This window comes from Thalassophryne amazonica, chromosome 6, assembly GCF_902500255.1.
Source record: "Thalassophryne amazonica chromosome 6, fThaAma1.1, whole genome shotgun sequence".
Taxonomy (NCBI): domain Eukaryota; kingdom Metazoa; phylum Chordata; class Actinopteri; order Batrachoidiformes; family Batrachoididae; genus Thalassophryne; species Thalassophryne amazonica.
This window is the reverse complement of record NC_047108.1, coordinates 59,024,075-59,045,839: the sequence shown is the minus strand read 5'-3', so window position 1 is coordinate 59,045,839 and position 21,765 is coordinate 59,024,075. Positions and strand designations below refer to the sequence as shown.

Here is a 21,765-nt window from a genome sequence, read left to right as displayed (position 1 = left end):
AGTGAAAGTTTGAATTTGTAATCTTGTTTATTTTTATTTATTTATCTTTCTTTTAAAGTTGTTTGTTCTTTGTTATTTTCTCTGTTCTGTTAAGTGTGTTTTAGCACTGTGTAAAGTGCTATATAAATATATGTATTATTATATAATAAGGTGCTGAGAGCTGCAGAGAGAGAGAGAGAGAGAGAGATTGGCCAAGCTTCAAAGGTGTCAACAGTGACACATATGGTCCAGCAGGAGATTAGAACGGAGGATTTTTTTTCTACACCACATTGCCAAACTCACCTCTCTTGACCTGCAGAAAGGGAGCACAAGAAAGAAGCTTCCTTTCCGCAGGTGAAGTGAAAGTTTTCCAGCTAAAAGCCCTGAGAAGCTTTTAGCTGGAAAACTTTCACGAGCGGGTTTGTACATGTGTAAATATGGTTTGGGAGAGGGACGTCATTTTTGTTAATTCAACAATTTACAGTTATTCTCTTTCGGCTTTGTACAGCTTTGGAACTCTCTTTTTTTCTCTCTGACCTGATATGACATATAACTTTATATATATATAAAGTTATGTATTGGAGAAAATGAAAATATATAAATCATATATAGAGTATCAATATCATTCACACATCCATATATAATAGATAAGTTATATATCGGATATAGTTATATAGTTATGTATCATAACATGCATATTTCGCGGATATGAACAAGGGAAGTTCATCAGTATCTCACCATGTCATTTAGGTCCTTCAGACTTTTTGAGTAAATGCTTCAGGGGAGCATTAGCATACGAGGTCTGTTAGAAAAGTAACGGACCTTTTTATTTTTGCAAAAACTATATGGATTTGAATCATGTGTGATTGCATCAGCCAAGCTTGAACCTTCGTGCGCATGCGTGAGTTTTTTCATGCCTGTCGGTTGCGTCATTCGCCTGTGAGCACGCCTTGTGGGAGGAGTGGTCCAGCTCCTCATCGGATTTTCATTGTCAGGAAATTGGTTGATCGACTGCCGCTTTGCTTCATCAAAATTTTTCAGAAAGTGTGAGAGACAAAAAACTCCATCCCCACAAAATCGTCCCTGAAAGCCATATTAATTTTTCCGAACGGTGTCCACCTGGAGGTCTCTCACAGTTTCTGGAAAAAAAATTGATGCAGCAAAGCTCCAAATCGTTGAGACATTTATTCGCAATAAAAAAAATGACGAAGGGTGGACCAGTGCTCACACAAAGCCTGCTCACAGGCGATAATGCAACCGACAGGCGTGAAAAACACGCATGCGCATGAAGGCTCAAGCTTGGCTGATGCAATCACACGTGATTCAAATCCATATAGTTTTTGAAAAAATAAAAAGGTCAGATACTTTTCTAACAGACCTCGTATTTCTTATTGTTACATGGGAAATAAGGTACCAGTAGATTCAGTAGAGTCTCATAAATCCAACAAGACTGTTGTGAAAAGTGTGATGACACGGACCCACAATGGCGTAAATGAACAGTCAATGGGAATGCAAGAATAACAATTTAATGTTGTGAAATGTGCACAACGAATGCAGATACAATCAATACTACAGTCAATCTCAAGTTGGTGTAGTGGGCAGGCTCGAGGATAGGAGACGCCCGTCCACGCAAAACCAAGCAAAACCAAGAAATGTGAATGAATTGTGGAATGTTGTTAAAGAATCTTGGAGTGGAATAACAGCTGAAAGGTGCCACAAGTTGGTTGACTCCATGCCTCGCAGATGTGAAGAAGTCATGAAAAAACTGTGGTTATACAGCTAAATACCAGTTTAGTGATTCACAGGATTGCTAAAAAAGCAGTTTGAACATAATACACTCAACAAAAATATAAACGCAACACTTTTGGTTTTGCTCCCATTTTGTATGAGATGAACTCAAAGATCTAAAACTTTTTCCACATACAGAATATCACCATTTCCCTCAAATATTGTTCACAAACCAGTCTAAATCTGTGATAGTGAGCACTTCTCCTTTGCTGAGATAATCCATCCCACCTCACAGTGTGCCATGTCAAGATGCTGATTAGACACCATGATTAATGCACAGGTGTGCCTTAGACTGTCCACAATAAAAGGCCACTCTGAAAGGTGCAGTTTTGTTTTTTTTGGGGGGATATCAGTCAGTATCTGGTGTGACCACCATTTGCCTCATGCAGTGCAACACATCTCCTTCGCATAGAGTTGATCAGGTTTTCAATTGTGGCCTATGGAATGTTGGTCCACTCTCTTCAATGGCTGTGCGAAGTTGCTGGATATTGGCAGGAACTGGTACACGCTGTCGTATACGCCGGTCCAGAGCATCCCAAACATGCTCAATGGGTGACATGTCCGGTGATTATGCCGGCCATGCAAGAACTGGGACATTTTCAGCTTCCAAGAATTGTGTACATATCCTTGCAACATGGGGCTGTGCATTATCCTGCTGCAACATGAGGTGATGTTCTTGGATGTATGGCACAACAATGGGCCTCAGGATCTCGTCACGGTATCTCTGTGCATTCAAAATGCCATCAATAAAATGCACCTGGGTTCTTCATCCATAACAGACGCCTGCCCATACCATAACCCCACCCCACCATGGGCCACTCGATCCACAACATTGACATCAGAAAAACCGCTCACCCACACGACGCCACACACGCTGTCTGCCATCTGCCCTGGACAGTGTGAACCGGGATTCATCCGTGAAGAGAACACCTCTCCAAAGTGCCAAACGCCAGCGAATGTGAGCATTTGCCCACTCAAGTCGGTTACGACGACGAACTGGAGTCAGGTCGAGACCCCGATGAGGACGACGAGCATGCACATGAGCTTCCCTGAGACGGTTTCTGACAGTTTGTGCAGAAATTCTTTGGTTATGCAAACCGATTGTTTCAGCAGCTGTCCGAGTGGCTGGTCTCAGACGATCTTGGAGGTGAACATGCTGGATGTGGAGGTCCTGGGCTGGTGTGGTTACATGTGGTCTGCGGTTGTGAGGCTGGTTGGATGTACTGCCAACTTCTCTGAAACGCCTTTGGAGACGGCTTATGGTAGAGAAATGAACATTCAGTACACGAGCAACAGCTCTGGTTGACATTCCTGCTGTCAGCATGCCAATTGCGCGCTCCCTCAAATCTTGCGACATCTGTGGCATTGTGCTGTGTGATAAAACTGCACCTTTCAGAGTGGCCTTTTATTGTGGGCAGTCTAAGGCATACCTGTGCACTAATCATGGTGTCTAATCAGCATCTTGATATGGCACACCTGTGAGGTGGGATGGATTATCTCAGCAAAGGAAAAGTGCTCAATTACAGATTTAGACTGGTTTGTGAACAATATTTGAGGGAAATGGTGATATTGTGTATGCAGAAAAAGTTTTAGATCTTTGAGTTCATCTCATACAAAATGGTAGCAAAATCCAAAGTGTTGCGTTTATATTTTTGTTGAGTGTAGTTTTGAGTTTGTAGCGTCAACAGCAGATGCTACTACAGTATTATTGTGAACCCCCTTTTCTACTTTTTTTTTACTAATAGCCCAATGTCATAGCCTTAAGGGTGTGCATATCATGAATGCTTGGTCTTGTTGGATTTGTGAGAATCTACTGAATCTACTGGTACCTTGTTTCCCATTTAACAATAAGAAATATACTCAAAACCTGGATTAATCTTTTTAGTTACATAGCACTACTATTATTCTGAACACTATATATTCCTCATAATATTGCTGCGGAGGTTTGTTGGTTTATTTGGGAGTTTTAAAGTGCCACTGTTTGAAATCTGTTATTGCAAAATTGTAATGAAAATTTAGGATTACGGAAAATTAACAGATCAGTGTTTCGACATGAATTCATCACTCAAAAAAACAACAAAAACCCAAAACACTTAAACTAAACGGAAAAAGCTTGTATCTTTTATTTCACTTTTTGATCATATTCATGTTAAAAACTGGAATATTCATGCTAAAACCTTTAAAGGATGATAGGTCATTGATTACTACCACGGTTTAAAATGTACTGTTGCACAATTAATTGAAAATGTACTGTTGCATAACAATTGAAAATGTACTGTTGCTTAATAAAAATTTTGTGAAGTATTTAGCAAAATATATACAAATCTGAACTAAATATTTCAGCAAATATTAAATAAATACTCATTACTAATAACTGTGTGTGTGCACGCACTACATATACCCATTAAATCAGCAGAGACTCACACAGCGTTTTCATTTGTGGGCACTGACTCTGATTCACACGTCAAGCCACAAATAAAATCAAGCACACCCCACCAAAGAAACTACCGTTTTCCTCTGCTGCCCACTCTATAAGTCTATTACGACCTGAGGTTCCACATTTATGAACACTTTTCATTCAAGGGCAAAGTACTAAATTCTTGTCAACATTTATAACTGGACAAAAATAACTGTGCAGTAACATCATGACAAGTACAATAACATGGCTGAAAGTGTGACTGTGACACATAATTTTTTTTAAATTTTATATTTATATTCACACTTACATAAATATTTAAACATTTTTTGAAGGAGCTGATTCTGTTCTTATATTTATTTATGTATGTATTAATGTATGCAATATTTAAAGTATGTACCACTGAGGACATGGTTTAGGGCCCCTTCACACATAGTGCAAATTTGGTCAAATTGCACATAAAGTGTGCAAGAAGCAGGAATCGTATGCAAAACATGTAAAATTGCACCTGCCTCTAAACCTCGTAGACCTGTTGCTACAAGTATTTGTGCACACCAGCGGCTAAAAGAGTGTGCGCTGTGTGAGCCCATCGAACCCTCTCGCGGCAGGTGTCGGCCAAATTCCAGCTGACACACGAACATCTAACACCACTCTTTTGGCACTTAGAAAATGTGTGGCCATTCGTGCTATCATCAAGTTGCCGAGTGCACATGTGACGTGCCAGAGTGTTGGCTCCCCCCACAACACGTGTGCGTGTGTCGCGCGCCGGCCCCCCCACTCTCCTCCCCCCAACATGTGCATGCGTGTCATTCACGAGACGCCTCTCAGCTGATCACAGTGTGACACCTTGCCACGGATGGGAGCATGGCAGCTGTTGACAACTGTGGTCCTGGACATTAGAGGTGCAGAACACGCACCGTGTTTTGACCGACGTGCGTGTGTGTGCTTGCTGTCCTCACATCAAAATACATAAAAACATATATCACTTCTGCGATGGGCTGGAAAGCGTGCACATTAACAGGCTATTCCAGCTGGACCGGACCGCCAGCTCATGTGGACATGCAAATGATCTGAACGTCACGTTTGTCTGACAGGACAGTGTGCAGGGCACCACAGGACCATATGACAGGTCCAACAGTAAGATAAATATGCCACTTTCAGTCACATATCAGCAGAAGTACACCATAACAAATGCCGTTTGGTCAGTTATCACAGCGTTTTTTTTCCCTTTTTTAAAAAAAATTCATTTGGCTGCTTGTTGATTTTAGCCATTTCACGCTCCTGTTATAAGACTGATTGTGGCACAGTGGTAAAGTTTCCATCTGGTAATCAGAGCGTGCAGGTACAAATCCTGTGAGTGGCAGTTTTTTAAAACCAGGGTTATTTAACCGCAGGGATCTGTATTGCCTCCACTTTTATGCATTATTTATATCAACCCAGTGATATTCACTTATTATACAGGTGATTTTTATTTTATTTTCTTCCACATCAGCAGTGTGACACGGTACAGCTCATTCCATGGAATTGTGTTCCTGCTTGAAAGACACCATCGCATGCACGAACCACCACACTGGGACTGTGCACGCCTGCCGGTCAGCGCAATGTTTCGTGGTTAGCTCATAGTTGTACAAGCTGTTTTGCCGTGAGTCACCCTGAGTTGTACATATTCGCACTGTGTGTGAAGAGGCCCTAAAGTTTGGTTGTACAGAAAGGCAATGGCAAATAAAGGCATTCCATATATTGGGTTTTTGCAAAAAACTAAAAAATGACAGTTTTCAACCTAAATGTCATGATAAAGTTAACTAAAAACATGTAATCTGTTTTCCCAAATGTAGAAAATTGAACCTTTAATTTGAACAGTGTGCAAATGGCTCCTTATACTTATAAAAGACTTGAGTTTCACTGTGATAGCAAATATCAAGTCTGATAACTGATTTTATACCTTACAGAAATTAATGAAATTGGGTGCACATTGAAAAATACAATTTACTGTACCATGCACACAAGTTTACATGAGTTTAACTTTGTAAAAAAAACATTTTTAAACAGTGCAAGTTTAAACTGATGGTGCAGAAGTACTGGATCACCTGAATGCCCATTGTTGGACATGAGGAAATTCCCTGTCTGAGTGTCATATCCACTGAGCTCCAGCTGCAGGATGTCTGGGTTGTGTCTGACTTTGCCCCGTTGGATGTCTATGGGAGACTGCTTCTTTCCACCACATGCAGGATATTTCATCGGCCAGTGCTTCTGGTCCAAGGCTCCCTCTGATATTTGCACATCAACATTTAAAATCGATGAGATTTCAAAAGCAAACAGCCATATATCACTCTTGACGTGCAAGAGAGATCTGCTCAGCATGTCGCAGTCTTAAACATTGAAAAGGGTTGGCAGCCAAGTGGTTCGTGCACTTGGTTTCAGCGAGGTTCCTTGTTCAAACCCCCCCCCTGCCACATTTCTACATGTAATATGGAGTTGCATGAGGAAGGGCATCTCACGTAAAACCTGCGCCAACTGAACATAAATATGCACCTTGGATAGGCTGTGGCGACCCTGAGTGCAAACAAGGGAGCAACAGAAGGGATTAATGGGGTTTAAACGTTGAAAACACTGGGCACACGGGACTTGGATATGTATGCAATCCCATATTCACACCCAGACTGGGCTGGTTTTCACCCGCTCCACTGTGTGCCTTCGCAGGAGCTCGTGAGTCTGGCTGCGGTTCTCCGAGCTGTTACGAAACAATTTGACAAATAACTCGCAGTAATGCTCTTTAATTAGGACAAAATATGACAACTTGGAATTATTTTGGAAATGACGGCTACTCTGTGAGCTTTGCTGTTTGAACTGCGTATTTACGCAGCGTTTTTACGCGCTGCAATAGAAGCTCTGGAATAACTGATTTCGGTCACTGTTACTGTTTATTTGAGTGAATTTTTTTAACCAATAAAACTGGTTAAAAAAAATCACGATATCTTTCAGTTAATGGAAGCCTACCTGTGTATGTCCAGTGGATGTCGTCATGAGGACCGCCACTGACGGCACTGACCAAAAACGCGCAGACCAACACGGAGACAAACTCCATTGCTGTGAATTCCCTTCACGCAGCGCACTGCCGCCTCGCAGTTTTCCTCTGCAGATTTATACTGCCGGAAAAGGTGGTGTCACAGCAAATAAAACCTAAGATGAAAACGCCTGGAGCTCTTCCCACAAGACCAAACACGACTCTTGCAAAATATATTTAAAGTGAGGATCTTTGAATGTCTGAGACGTGGGCAGTGAAGGGGGTGCAGGAGATGAAGGTAAATGTGTCAGAAACGAAAATACTGAGATGGATGTGTAGAGGCACAAGGATGGACAGAATAAGAAAAAAGAGAATCAAAGATAGATGAAAATGTTAGAAGTGTGTGATAGCATGGACAGGATCCACGTATGGATATACACATGTACATGTTTACCTCAGTAAATGAAAAGAAACTTTTTAAAAAATGTCTAATTATAAAGGCAGTGACTTAACTTATTAGTCTTCTGGTTTGACCACACTGGTCTCCACTAAGTCCAAGCAATTCAGTTATCAAAGAGGTAGCCCTTCATTGACAATTGAGTTGCAAAGTCTGGAAACTGTGCCATTGTTGGTCAAAAAAGAATAAAATGAGAATAAAATAAGGCCGGAAGGCCTTGAGTCCCCCGTTGCAGAAATGTGTGTAGTCCCATCCCTATTTGTGAATGGGCAAAATTTTCATGCAGCCATGTCATAAAACTAAGAATGTAGCAAGATTACTTCAAACTGCATTGTAATAATCACTGTAGAAACTAGTTTACAATTTTTTTTATTGGAGACTACATTCAGAGAAAAAAAGGGAACCAGGAATACTTTGTGCATAAGTCAAGATTTTATTAATTTGGAAGAGGTGTGAGAAAGATGTGAACGTATGAGTGAAAACAGCATAAAGGCTACAGTGCCGGAAGAAGAACATGACCTAGATCTTTAAGGGATGCATCCTTGCAGCAAATGAAATCCCTGGAAATTTTTGTTATGTACACAGACACAATTTTTAGCTCTGTAACCTTCAAAACTAGGTGAAGACCATTCATCACTGAGCATGACTGAGACTTTTTTTTTATCCTTGCTCCCAATTTGGTAAATCTGTGTCATTTCTTTAAAACATTATTGGGAACACAGTCTTGTGGATAATTTTGGCCCTATGACCTTCAATATTTGGTCAAAGTCACTCATTATCAAACACACGCTCAACCTTCAAGGGATGCATCTCTGCTGCAAAATTTGGTAAACCTTTCTCAAATCTATGAAACGTTATTGGGAGTTTTGGATGGACGCAAGGACAGGAGAACATTTCCATATCCTTCTTAGGGGCAATGGGGGACAAGAAAGGAAAGTACTTGGAAGGTATTTGGAGATGAGTAAAGTGTGGAGTTGAGAGTTGGAACTTTAAATTTTGGCAACATGACTGTTAAAGGGGGGAGTGTGGTGTATGGGAGGGGAGGGGTGTAGGAGATAGGGTTAGTAATATGAGTTTAAAAAAAAAATCACAAAAAAATTTGACTCATTTTGTGATGGGAGCATGAAAAAAAATGTGAGACTGGGCTGCTGACAGAGTGATGAGTGGTGAAACTTTAAGGAGATGAAAGCGTGGCTAGACAGTATAGGATTGTCAGGCTGGCACAAACTGGTGGACACAAATGCAAACTCTCACAGTTGATGGGAGTTAGAAATAAGGTTTAATGGAAAAACAGACAGGGAGTCGGGCACATGGGGGGGTCTAGCAGGCAGGCAAAGGTACAGACAGGACGTGAGGCTGAGGCGTGGTACTAAAAAACCGGCATGGTGACATTCAGAGGCAAAGACACATAACATGGTCGAGGGCAAAGAAGGTCAATACCGGCAGACTGATAACAAGGCAATACAAGACAAGGTACGGAGACTGGAAAGTGAATAACATTCACAATCTGGCAGGGAAGTGAGGGACTATGAGGTCTTAATGGCAGGCTAATCAGGTGTAAAATGAGGAACAGGTGTGAGGAAGGTTTCTTCGAAGGGGCGTGACTGACAAACACAAAGGCAGGTGCAAGATAGTGAAGTGACACACAAAAACCAAAGCAAACCAAAGCAAGAAAATTAAGTGGCAGGAAAACCCAATGGATGAAAAACATGACATGCTCAAAGACCTACAATAAGTGGTATGAAAGGAAAAAAAGGCAGCAACCAAGGAAATAATGTGACCAGCCTAAAAAAAGATAAGCAAATAAAAGACTATGACCCAAAACCAACACAGAACTGATACTGTTGTGTGGGCCACTGAAGAGGAGGTACTGCTGGCCCACCACCACCAGAGGGCGCCCTGCTTGGAGTGCGGGCTCCAGGCACGAGAGGGCGCCAGACCTAGAAGAAGTGACAGCTGTCATTCATCCCCTGCACCAGCTGTCACTCGTTCATCATCATCACACCATAAAAGCCGGACTGCAACTCCACCTCCTCGCCGAGAAATCGACTACCAATACCAAGGTAATTTCTCTGCTGACTGACACTTTGTGTGTATAACCTGAACTTCTATTGCAGCCGTTTTTCCTGGAGTGTTGCCTTATCTGGAGGATTGGCGTTTGGTGTGATAGCGACGGCTTCGCCTCACACCCCATCTCAGATAAGTGGTTGACCAGGAGCTGCACGTGTGTGTGTGATTTGGAGGTGGAGGTGCTCCCTCCTAACTGTGTTTGGACTGTGAATTACTGAGTGTGCGGACTCACACTCACACATCATATCTCTGCTTTCTGCCAGCAGTACCAGGGTCGACAGCCGAAGACAGAGGCCACCTGGGGACTCGGGACTTGGCGGCTCCGGTGTTCTTCAGACCGTTGGTGGTGGAAGCCGTGTGGGACGCGGCTTCTCTCTCGTCAGGGGTCTTCTATCTTCGAGCCTGCCCACACGTCACCTGGTGTTTATTGACTGTGAAAATTACTGTACGTTTCGTTGTGTATTATCACAACATTAAATTGTTACCTTTGGCTTACTCATTGTCCGTTCATTTGCGCCCCCTGTTGTGGGTCCGTGCTACGACACCTTCCCAACAGGATTTCTCGGCCATCGTCATGGATTCCGAGGGGCGTCAACCCGAACCTTGAACGGCCAGTGGAAGAGCCAGGAGCGCAGGCGTCAGCGGGAGGCGTGTTGAGTGAGCTGCAGCAGATCTTAACCGCCTTCACGGCTCGGTTAGATTAGTGACCGAGCAGAATGTCCTCCTTAATCGGAGGGTGGAGGCTCTCACCGCCAGGGTGGAAGCACGCGATCACGGCGCTGCTGCAGCCACTCCTCTGGCTGGTCCTGGGCCTGTATCAGACGTTCCACTGGTCGTTCAACGAACCCCCCCCACCGTCCCCTGAAGCATACATAAGCCCTCCGGAACCGTACGGGGGCTGTGTTGAGACGTGCACAGACTTCCTCATGCAGTGTTCGCTCGTCTTTTCACAGCGTCCTGTCATGTACGCGTCAGACGCTAGCCGGGTGGCTTATGTTATTAATCTGCTTCGAGGAGAGGCACGCGCCTGGGCTACGGCGCTTTGGGAGCAGAATTCACGGCTCCTAACGTCTTATACTGGGTTTGTACGGGAGTTCAAACAAGTGTTTGATCATCCCAACAGAGGCGAGACCGCTTCGAACGTGCTGCTGTCTATGAGACATGGGCGCCGTAGAGCAGCCGAGTATGCAGTCGACTTCCGCATCGCGGCAGCGAGGTCCGGCTGGAATAACGTTGCGCTCCACGCCGCCTTTGTAAATGGACTGTCCCCGGTCCTTAAGGAGCACCTACTGGCTAAGGAGGAACCGCGGGATTTTGACGGGCTTGTTGATTTAGTTATACGCTTAGACAACTGTTTAACGAGCATCGTCAGGAGCAGGCCGGGGGGCGTGACCGGGCACGAGCCGTCCCTCCCCCTTCTGGTTCCGACAAGGTGACGTCGTCCCCACGCTTCACTGCCAGAGAGCTCCGTGTGGCTACAGCTCCCCCTGCTGAGGAGGCTATGGACACGAGCAGGGCCAAAGTAAAAACAAATGTCAGACAAAGGAGGCTGGCCCGCGGGGAGTGTTTTGTCTGCGGCTCTTGTGAGCACATGCAGAAAGACTGCCCTAAACGGTCAAATTACAACGCCCATCCTTAGAAACTGGGCTAAGGGTGGGCCATAACACACACGCGGGAAAACCCCGCAAATCTGCACGAATCCCAGTAACAATCCTTTGTGGGGATTTAACCCTTCACGCCCCAGCACTGGTAGACACGGGGTCGGAAGGGAATCTGCTGGACAGCAGATGGGCAAAGGAAGTAGGGCTCCCCCTGGTGGCTCTGCCGACACCATTGCAGGTGCGAGCACTAGATGGCACCCTGCTTCCATTAATCACACATCAGACACAACCAGTGACTTTGGTTGTGTCTGGGAATCACAGGGAGGAGATAGTGTTCCATGTAACACCATCTACCTCCCGAGTGATTCTGGGCTTTCCATGGATGGTGAAGCACAATCCCCGGATAGATTGGCCGTCCGGGGTTGTGACCAGTGGAGCGAAACCTGCCACCGGGAGTGTTTAGGATCCTCAGGTTCCTCCCGGCACTACAGCTAATGAGGAGGTCAAAGTTCCCCCCAATCTATCGGCGGTGCCAAGGAAGTACCATGATCTTGCTGACGTTTTCAGCAAAGATCTGGCGCTCACTCTTTCCCCGCACCGACCGTATGATTGTGCCATCGATTTGGTCCCGGGCGCTGAGTACCCGTCCAGTAGGTTGTACAACCTCTCACGTCTGGAACGCGAATCAATGGAGACCTACATCCGGGACTCCTTAGCTGCTGGGCTGATCCGGAACTCCACCTCCCCGATGGGTGCTGGTTTCTTTTTTGTGGGTAAAAAAGACGGCGGACTCCGTCCATGCATTGATTACAGAGGGCTGAACGAGATCACGGTTCGCAACCGATACCCGTTACCTCTGTTGGATTCAGTGTTCACGCCCCTGCATGGAGCCCAAATTTTTACGAAATTGGATCTTAGAAACGCGTACCACCTGGTTCGGATCCGGAAGGGAGATGAATGGAAGACGGCATTCAACACCCCGTTAGGTCATTTTGAGTACCTGGTCATGCCGTCCGGCCTCACTAACGCCCCCGCGACGTTCCAAGCTTTGGTAAATGACGTCTTGCGGGACTTTCTGCATCGGTTCGTCTTCGTATATCTGGACGATATACTCATCTTTTCCCCGGACCCTGAGACCCATGTCCAGCATGTACGTCAGGTCCTACAGCGGTTGTTGGAGAACCGGCTGTTTGTGAAGGGCGAGAAGTGCGAGTTCCACCGCACTTCTTTGTCCTTCCTGGGGTTCATCATCTCCTCCAACTCCGTCGCCCCTGATCCAGCTAAGGTTGCGGCGGTGAGAGATTGGCCCCAACCAACAAGCCGCAGGAAACTACAGCAGTTCCTCGGCTTTGCAAATTTTTACAGGAGGTTCATTAAAGGTTACAGTCAGGTAGTTAGCCCCCAGACTGCCCTGACCTCCACCAAGGTCCCCTTCGCCTGGTCGGATCGGTGCGAAAGCGCGTTCCAGGAGTTGAAACGCGGTTCTCGACTGCACCAGTTCTGGTGCAGCCTGATCCTGATCGCCAGTACATAGTAGAGGTGGACGCCTCTGACTCAGGGATAGGCAGCCGTGCTGTCCCAGAGCGTGGAGGCTGATAAAGTTCTCCATCCTTGTGCCTTTTATTCCCGCAGGTTGACCCCAGCTGAACGGAACTATGACGTCGGCAATCGGGAGCTCCTCGCGGTGAAGGAGGCTCTTGAAGAGTGGAGACACCTGCTGGAGGGGGCATCTTTGCCCTTCACGGTTTTCACGGACCATCGGAACCTGGAGTACATCCGGACCGCCAAGCGGCTGAACCCCAGGCAAGCCTGCTGGTCTCTGTTCTTCGGGCGCTTGACTTCAGATCCACGTCACCGCCCCGGGACCAGAACCAAAATCAGATGCATTGTCCCGGGTGCACGAAGAAGAAGCCAAAGCGGGGCTGTTGAACCCCACCGAGACCATCATCCCAGAGTCCACTGTCGTGGCCACCCTCACCTGGGACGTGGAGAAGACCGTCCGGGAGGCCCTGACAAGGAGCCCGGACCCGGGGACTGGCCCCAAGAACAGACTGTACGTCCCACCAGAAGCAAGAGCTGCCGTATTGGACTTCTGTCACGGGTCCAAGCTCTCCTGTCATCCCGGAGTGCGTAGGACCGTGGCAGTAGCTCCAGCAGCGCTTCTGGTGGGAGTCCCTGGAAACCGACATCCGGGACTACGTCCAGGCCTGTACCATCTGCGCCAGGGGCAAGGCAGACCATCGGAGGATGACGGGACTCCTCCAACCGCTACCAGTGCCTCATCGCCCCTGGTCTCACATCGGCCTGGTATTTCATCACGGGCCTCTCCGCTGTCCCAGGGCAACACCGTGATTCTCACGATAGTGGACCGGTTCTCCAAGGCGGCCCACTTCGTGGCCCTCCCGAAGCTCCGACGGCCCAGGAGACGGCAGACCTCCTGGTCCACCACGTCATGCGGCTGCATGGGATACCATCGGACATTGTTTCAGATCGTGGTCCCCAGTTCTCTTCACAGGTGTGGAAGAGTTTCTGCAAGGAGCTGGGGGCCACCGTGAGTCTCTCGTCCGGGTACCAGCCCCAGACAAACGGCCAGGCAGAGCGGGCCAACCAGGAGTTGGAGCAGGCCCTTCGATGTGTCACCTCCGTGCATCCGGCGGCCTGGAGTCACCATCTGGCCTGGATCGAGTATGCCCACAACAGCCAAGTTTCGTCTGCTACCGGCCTCTCCCCTTTTGAGACATGTTTGGGGTACCAGCCCCCATTGTTCCCGTTGGTGGAGGGAGAGGTTGGTGTGCCCTCAGTCCAGGCCCACCTCAGGAGGTGCCGCCAGGTGTGGCGGGCCGCCCGCTCTGCCCTGTTAAAGGCCCGGACGAGGGCCAAGGCCCATGCGGACCGCCGGCGTTCCCCGGCCCCCACATACCAGCCCGGGCAGGAGGTGTGGCTCTCGACCAAGGACATCCCTTTGTGTGTCGACTCCCCAAAGTTGAAAGACAGATTCATTGGACCCTTTAAGATCCTCAAGATCATCAACCCGGCCGCAGTGAAGCTTCAACTCCCGGCTTCACTGCGGATTCACCCTGTCTTTCATGTTTCCCGTCTCAAGCCACACCACACCTCGCCCCTCTGTACTCCGGGACCTACGCCGCCTCCTGCCCGGCTCATCGACGGGGAGCCTGCTTGGACAGTCCGCAGGCTCCTGGACGTCCGTCGTAAGGGCCGGGGTTTCCAATATCTGGTGGACTGGGAGGGGTATGGACCTGAAGAACGCTCCTGGGTGAAGAGGAGCTTCATCCTGGACCCGGCCCTCCTGGCCGAGTTCTACGCAAGACATCCGGACAAGCCTGGTCGGATGCCAGGAGGCGCCCGTTGAGGGGGGGGGGTCCTGTTGTGTGGGCCGCTGAAGAGGAGGTACTGCTGGCCCACCACCACCAGAGGGCGCCCTGCTTGGAGTGCGGGCTCCAGGCACGAGAGGGCGCCAGACCTAGAAGAAGTGACAGCTGTCATTCATCCCCTGCACCAGCTGTCACTCGTTCATCATCATCACACCATAAAGCTGGACTGCAACTCCACCTCCTCGCCGAGAAATCGCACTACCAATACCAAGGTAATTTCTCTGCTGACTGACACTTTGTGTGTATAACTTGAACTTCTATTGCAGCCGTTTTTCCTGGAGTGTTGCCTTATCTGGAGGATTGGCGTTTGGTGTGACAGCGACGGCTTCGCCTCACACCCCATCTCAGATAAGTGGTTGACCAGGAGCTGCACGAGTGTGTGTGATTTGGAGGTGCTCCCTCCTAACTGTGTTTGGACTGTGAATTACTGAGTGTGCGGACTCACACTCACACATCATATCTCTGCTTTCTGCCAGCAGTACCAGGGTCGACAGCCGAAGACAGAGGCCACCTGGGGACTCGGGACTTGGCGGCTCCGGTGTTCTTCAGACCGTTGGTGGTGGAAGCCGTGTGGGACGCGGCTTCTCTCTCGTCAGGGGTCCTCTATCTTCGAGCCTGCCCACACGTCACCTGGTGTTTATTGACTGTGAAGATTACTGTACGTTTCGTTGTGTATTATCACAACATTAAATTGTTACCTTTTGGCTTACTCATTGTCCGTTCATTTGCGCCCCCTGTTGTGGGTCCGTGCTACGACAGCTTCCCAACAGATACTGGCTAAAGAATAAATATATAATAAATACACTAAACTCTAATAAGATGGCAACACAAACTACTGACGGAACCAAAACCAAATAAAAGATAAATAGATAACAGAACCAGTGACACAAGAATTACTCAAGAAACGAGATGAACAAAACCAAACTAAGACTTAAGTGACCTGAGTGACTTGAAAAACAAAAAGGTAATTCAATAAACGAAGGACAATATGACATAACAAACTACTGGTCAGGCAGAAACTAAGACAGAACTAAACACATGGCTAAAGTATAAATGTAAATGCAATGAAGGACAACACAAAATAAATTATGAACAGAGAATGCAATAAATAACTAATGGCACATAACCAGATAGAAAACACAGGGTAAGAGATCAGCCAAAGATCAGATGGTGGAAATTCATGGAGGAGGAGAGATAGCTGGTGTGTGGTGGTGAAGAGATGCTGGATGATTGGACAACTACTATAGAAGTGGTGAAGGAGATAGCTAGGAAAGTGCTGGGTTTGACATCTGGGCAGAGGAACGAAGATAATGAGACTTAATGGTGGAATGAGGAAGTAAAAGAAAGTTTAAGAAGAAAGAGGATGGCAAAAAATAATTGGGATAGTCAGAGAGATGAAGCAAGTAGATAGGCATTCAAGAATCTGAACAGAAGCTCACTTGAGATAAGAGGTGAAGATCTGTGAGCAGCTATATTTTTTCATACCAAGAAAGAGCAGTAAAGATAGAATGTTTGCTTTGGGAAGAAGGTGTTGCATTGTGTGTTTGTGAATTTCAAAAAGCCTATGCCAGGTAAGGAGTTGTGGTATGAGGAAGTCTAGACTGGCAGAGAAGTATGAAGGTGGGGCAGAATATGCACAAGGGCAGCGTGACAGCAGTGAGATGCACAGAAGGAATTACAAATGCATTCAAGGTGGAGATAGGATTACATCAATGACTGATTCTGAGCCCTTTCTAGTTTGCAGTGGTAATGGGCAGGTTGATGGATGAGATCGGACAGGATGTTTGCAGATGATATTTTTATGCGTAGTGAATAGGGATCAGGTTTAGATGAACCTGAAGAGATGGAGATATGGTCTGGAGAGAAGAGGAATGAAAGCTTCTCAGAGTAGGACAGAGTGCATGTGTGTGAATGAGAGGGAGCACGTTGGAATAGTGAAGTTGCAAGGCATAGAGGTGGTGAAAGTAATCATCAGTTCATTGCGATGTGATGCAATCTGGCACAAATCTTTGTTTAATGTAGACATTTATTTTCCATGACAAATTAAAATAAGCCAAATGTGGAATTGCTTATCTTTGATTACATATTTAATGAAAAACCAAGGTCCGTCTTCAGGTTTTGGAAACTTTCCTGCAATACAGCCAGCAGAAGACAGCCATTGCTAAATTTGCTGTTCTGACTCAGTATCAATCAATCAATCAATCAATCAGTTTTTTTATATAGCGCCAAATCACAACAAACAGTTGCCCCAAGGCGCTTTATATTGTAAGGCAAGGCCATACAATGACGGTATTAACAAACTGTGCACAACACATTAAGTTTAAACAGGTACATTTATCCATCATACCACTGAACACTAGTGGACATGTTGATTTTGTTTTTACTGAGGAAAGTCTAATATTCCTTTGGTGAGATTATTGCACCAACCTTTGAACTTTTATGAAAGTTTGAACACATGGAAGTATCAGCAAAACAACCTTAATTTGAATAATTTATAACATATAGTACATTTAAACAGACTCAGGGGGTTGTATCGTGCACCCGCTCTGTACAACGGTCTTCCTGTGAGTGTGAAGCAGTCGGAGTCCGTGGACATTTTTAAGTCAAGACTTAAAACCTATTTTTTATTCTCTTTCTTATGAGTAGTTTTATATTTTTTTTAAATCTGTTTATTCTTTTACTTCTGTTTTTAATTATGTATTTGAATTTTTTAATTTTTATTTATTGATTTATTTTAAATTTTATACTGAACTGTTTTGTGTAAGGCACCTTGAGATGGCTTTTGTTGTGATTTGGCGGTTTATTAGTTGATTAAATTGAAATTGAATTGAAATTGTCAATTTATTGTTACACCCCTTCAATAATTCAATATTTGGAGTTCAGTGTTCAGAGTCATGGAGACTGTGGCAGAGAGAGGAAGAAGAGCAGGCAGGGTGCAGTGGGTGGAGAAGAGCAGGAGGAGTAATTTGTGATAATACGAGGTCTGTCAATAAAGTATAGGTCCTTTTTATTTTTTTCAAAAACTATATGGATTTCATTAATATGTTTTTACGTCAGACATGCTTGAACCCTCGTGCGCATGCGTGAGTTTTTCCACGCCTGTTGGTGACGTCATTCGCCTGTGAGCACTCCTTGTGGGAGGAGTCGTCCAGCCCCTCATCGGAATTCCTTTGTCTGAGAAGTTGCTGAGAGACTGGCGCTTTGTTTGATCAAAATTTTTTCTAAACCTGTGAGACACATCGAAGTGGACAAGGTTCGAAAAATTAAGCTGGTTTTCAGTGAAAATTTTAACGGCTGATGAGAGATTTTGAGGTGATACTGTCGCTTTAAGGACTTCCCACGGTGGCGAGACGTCGCGCAGCGCTCTCAGGCGCCGTCGTCAGCCTGTTTCAAGCTGAAAACCTCCACATTTCAGGCTCTATTGATCCAGGACGTCGTGAGAGAACAGAGAAGTTTCAGAAGAAGTCGGTTTCAGCATTTATCCGGATATTCCACTGTTAAAGGAGATTTTTTTTAATGAAAGACGTGCGGACGGATTGCAGTGTCGGCTCGCAGCCGCCGCGACGCTCCGCCACAGGAAAAACACCTTTGTTGGAAGCCTTAAGGACAAGTTGGAACATGTCCAGCTGTTAAACAATTTCTCATATACACACTCCACTGAAAGCCATCAAAAGCCACCTGGATTTTACAAATGGTTATCAACACGGAGGTGTTTTTCCTGTGCCGCCGCACCACGCCGGCTGCGTCCCGACGCGCGGACTCGTCCACACGAGGGGCTGGATGACTCCTCCCACAAGGAGTGCTCACAGGCGAATGACGTCACCGACAGGCGTGGAAAAACTCACGCATGCGCACGAGGGTTCAAGCATGTCTGACGTAAAAACATATGAATGAATCCATATAGTTTTTGAAAAAATAAAAGGACCTATACTTTATGGACAGCCCTCGTATATCTGCAAGAATGAAAGGGAAAGTTTAAAAGAATGTAGTGAGACTAGCTCTGTTGTATACAGCTGTGCTCAAATGTTACATACCTGGCAGAAAAGTGTACATACCCCTCTTCTTAATACCATGAATTGCCCCCTTTAACATCAGTGACAGATTGAGGTCTTTTGTGGTTGTGGTGGTCGAGGCTCTCTGATGGTAAAGCTGCCACTGACTATGTCTTGGACTTTATTTACATCAATTATGAAGAAATTCAAACAGTATGGCACTCTATGGTAAATCTGCATGGATTAGACAGTTCTCAAAAACTGACAATGCAAGAAGCAGAACAGTGAGGAAAGCCACCAAGACACCCAGACAACCCAGAAGAAGTTAGAGACTTATGTGGCGTGATTGGTGAAATTATGCACAGTGAAGATTTTTTCATTTTGCATCACCACTCTTTGCTTCATCGTGGAGTAGAGCGGAGAAGGATATTCTTTCACAAAACAGATCAAATCCAGACTTGCATCTCAGATGTATCTTCTGGCAATTTGTAGCTAAACTTTCAGGTCTTCTTTTTAAGAAAATCCTCCTCTACACCACTTCATCATGAAGATGGATAACTGGTGATACAAAATACAAAAGCAAAACAAAATTCTGCAAGGATATGTAAACTTTAGACCACAACTGCAGCTTACTATGTCACTGCCAAGAAGTCAGGTGGAGCTGGAGATGATGTGATTTTCTTTAGAAGTGAAGAGGATGGACAGGGTATTAGAGGGGTGGCACAAAAAGGATGGTTAGCAGACAAAGTCAGAGAGACACAAGAGTGAGATGGTTTGGAAGTGTGGTGAGGAGGGACGCAGGGTATACAAAGTGCATCCAGAAAGTATTCACCACGCTGCACTGTTTCCATATTTTTTAACATAACAGCCTTTTTCCCAAAATGGATGAAATTATTTTTTTTCCCTTAAAATCCTACACACAATACCCCATAATGACAATGTGGAATTTTATTTGGAATTTTATACTGAAATTTATAAAAAAAAAAGCAAAAAAAAAAAAGCCCCCCTAAGAAATCACATATACATAAGTATTCACAGCCTTTGCCATGAAGCTCAAAATTGTGCTCAGGTGTATCCTGTTTCCACTGATCATCTTTGAGATGTTTCTACAGCTTAATTGGAGTCCAACTGGGATAAATTCAGTTGACTGGATATGATCTGGAAAAACACACACCTGACTACATATAAGGTCTCACAGTTGACAGTGCATGTCAGAGCACAAACCAAGCATGAAGTCAAAGGAATTGTCTGTAGACCTCTGAGACAGGATTGTCTTGATGCACAAATCTGGGGAAGGGTACAGAAACATTTCTGCTGCTTTGAAGGTCCCAATGAGCACAGTGGCCTCCATCATCTATAAATGGAAGAAATTTGATCCACCAGGACTCTTCCTAGAGGTGGCCTCCCCTCTAAACTGACAGATTGGGGGAGAAGGGCCTTAGTCAGTGGAGGTGAACAGGAACCTGATGGTCACTCTGTCAGAGCTCCAGAATTCCTCTGTGAAGAGAGGAGAACCTTCCAGATGGGCAACCATCTCTGCAGCAATCCACTAATCAGGCCTGTACAAGGTCTGTTAGAAAAGAATCCAACCTTTTTTTTGTTGCAAAAACCTGATGGATTTGAATCATGTGTGCTTGCATGAGCCAACCTTGAACCTTTGTGCGCATGCGTGAACTTTTTCACGCCTGCCGATTGCGTCAGTTGCTGGCAAGCAGTATTTGTGTGAGGTCGTGTGTAGTGCTCTCGACGGATTTTCATTGCAAAGAAAATGACAGAACAACTGGAGCAGCGCTACTGCATCAAATTTTGCCAGAAACTGGGCGACAGCCAGGTGGAAACCATTCGGAAGATTCAGACGGCTTTCGGTGGCTTTTCAGTCGTGTGACTATTCCGAGAAATTGTGGAAGAGGTGGGCATCATTTTTCGGAGTCCAGCATGTCCTGCGAGATTTCAACACGAAGGTGCTTTTGCTCTGCCATTAGCAGTTTTGGCACAAATTTCGCCGCCACTCTTTTCATTGCCAAATCTTCTGTCACAGTGGAATGTGCCGAAAAAGTGCTGATGTCCACCTCTTCTGCAATTTCTCGGATAGTCACATGATGGTCCCGCATCACCACAGCATTCACTTTGGAAATGATCTGGTCATTTCAGCGTGTTGATGGCTGACCAGAGCGTGGCTCACTCTCCACCTGTTTTTGCAAAAAAAAAAAAGGTCGGATACTTTTCTAACAGACCTCGCATAGTAGAGTGGCCACACGGAAGCTACTCCTGAGTAAAAGACACATGGCAGCTCACCTGGAGTTTGCCAAAGGCACCTGAAGGACTCTCAGACCATGAGAAATGAAATTATCTGGTCTGATGAGGCAAAGATTGAACTCTTTGGCGTGAACACAGGTGTCATGTTCCGAGAAAACCAGGCACCATCCCTACAGTGAAGCATGGTGGTGGCAGCATAATGCTGTGGGTATGTTTTTCAGCGGCAGCAACTGGGAGACTAGTCAGGATTGAGGGAAAGATGAATGCAGCAATGTACAGAGACATCCTGGATAACAACCTGCTCCAGAGCGCTCTTGACCTCAGACTGGGGTGACAGTTCATCTTTCAGCCCAACAATGACCCTGAGTACATAGCCAAGATATCAAAAGTGTGGCTTCAGGACAATTCTGTGAATGTCCTTGAGTGGCCCAGCCAGAGCCAGACCTGAATCTGATTGGACATCTCTGTAGAGATCTGAAATAGCTGCGCACTGACGCTCCCATCCAACCTGATGGAGCTTGAGAGGTGGTGCAAAGAGAAATGGGCAAAACTGCCCAAAGATTGGTGCCAAACTTGTGGCACCATATTCAAGAAGACCTGAGCCTGTAATTGTGGCCATTTATATTTTAAATTTGTTAAAAAAAAAAAATTCATGTTGTCATTATGGGGTGTTGTGAGCAGAATTTTCAGGGAAAAAATTAATTACTACATTTGAATTAAGGCTGTAACATTGTGGAAAAAGTGAAGAGCTGTGAATACTTTCTGGATGCACCATATGGAGAAGGACAATGCAGATGGAGTCACTAAGGA

General features: G+C 45.6%; 1 long non-coding RNA gene across 1 annotated transcript; it reads right to left on the bottom strand.

The window, feature by feature from the left end:
* Positions 1–6,316: 6,316 nt before the first annotated feature.
* On the bottom strand, positions 6,317–21,314 carry LOC117511632. Its single transcript, XR_004561009.1, has 3 exons — positions 21,275–21,314; positions 7,181–7,329; positions 6,317–6,450 (listed from the first exon to the last, which is right to left on the bottom strand). It is a non-coding gene; the product is annotated as an uncharacterized LOC117511632 (long non-coding RNA).
* Between the last annotated feature and the right edge of the window lie 451 nt (positions 21,315–21,765).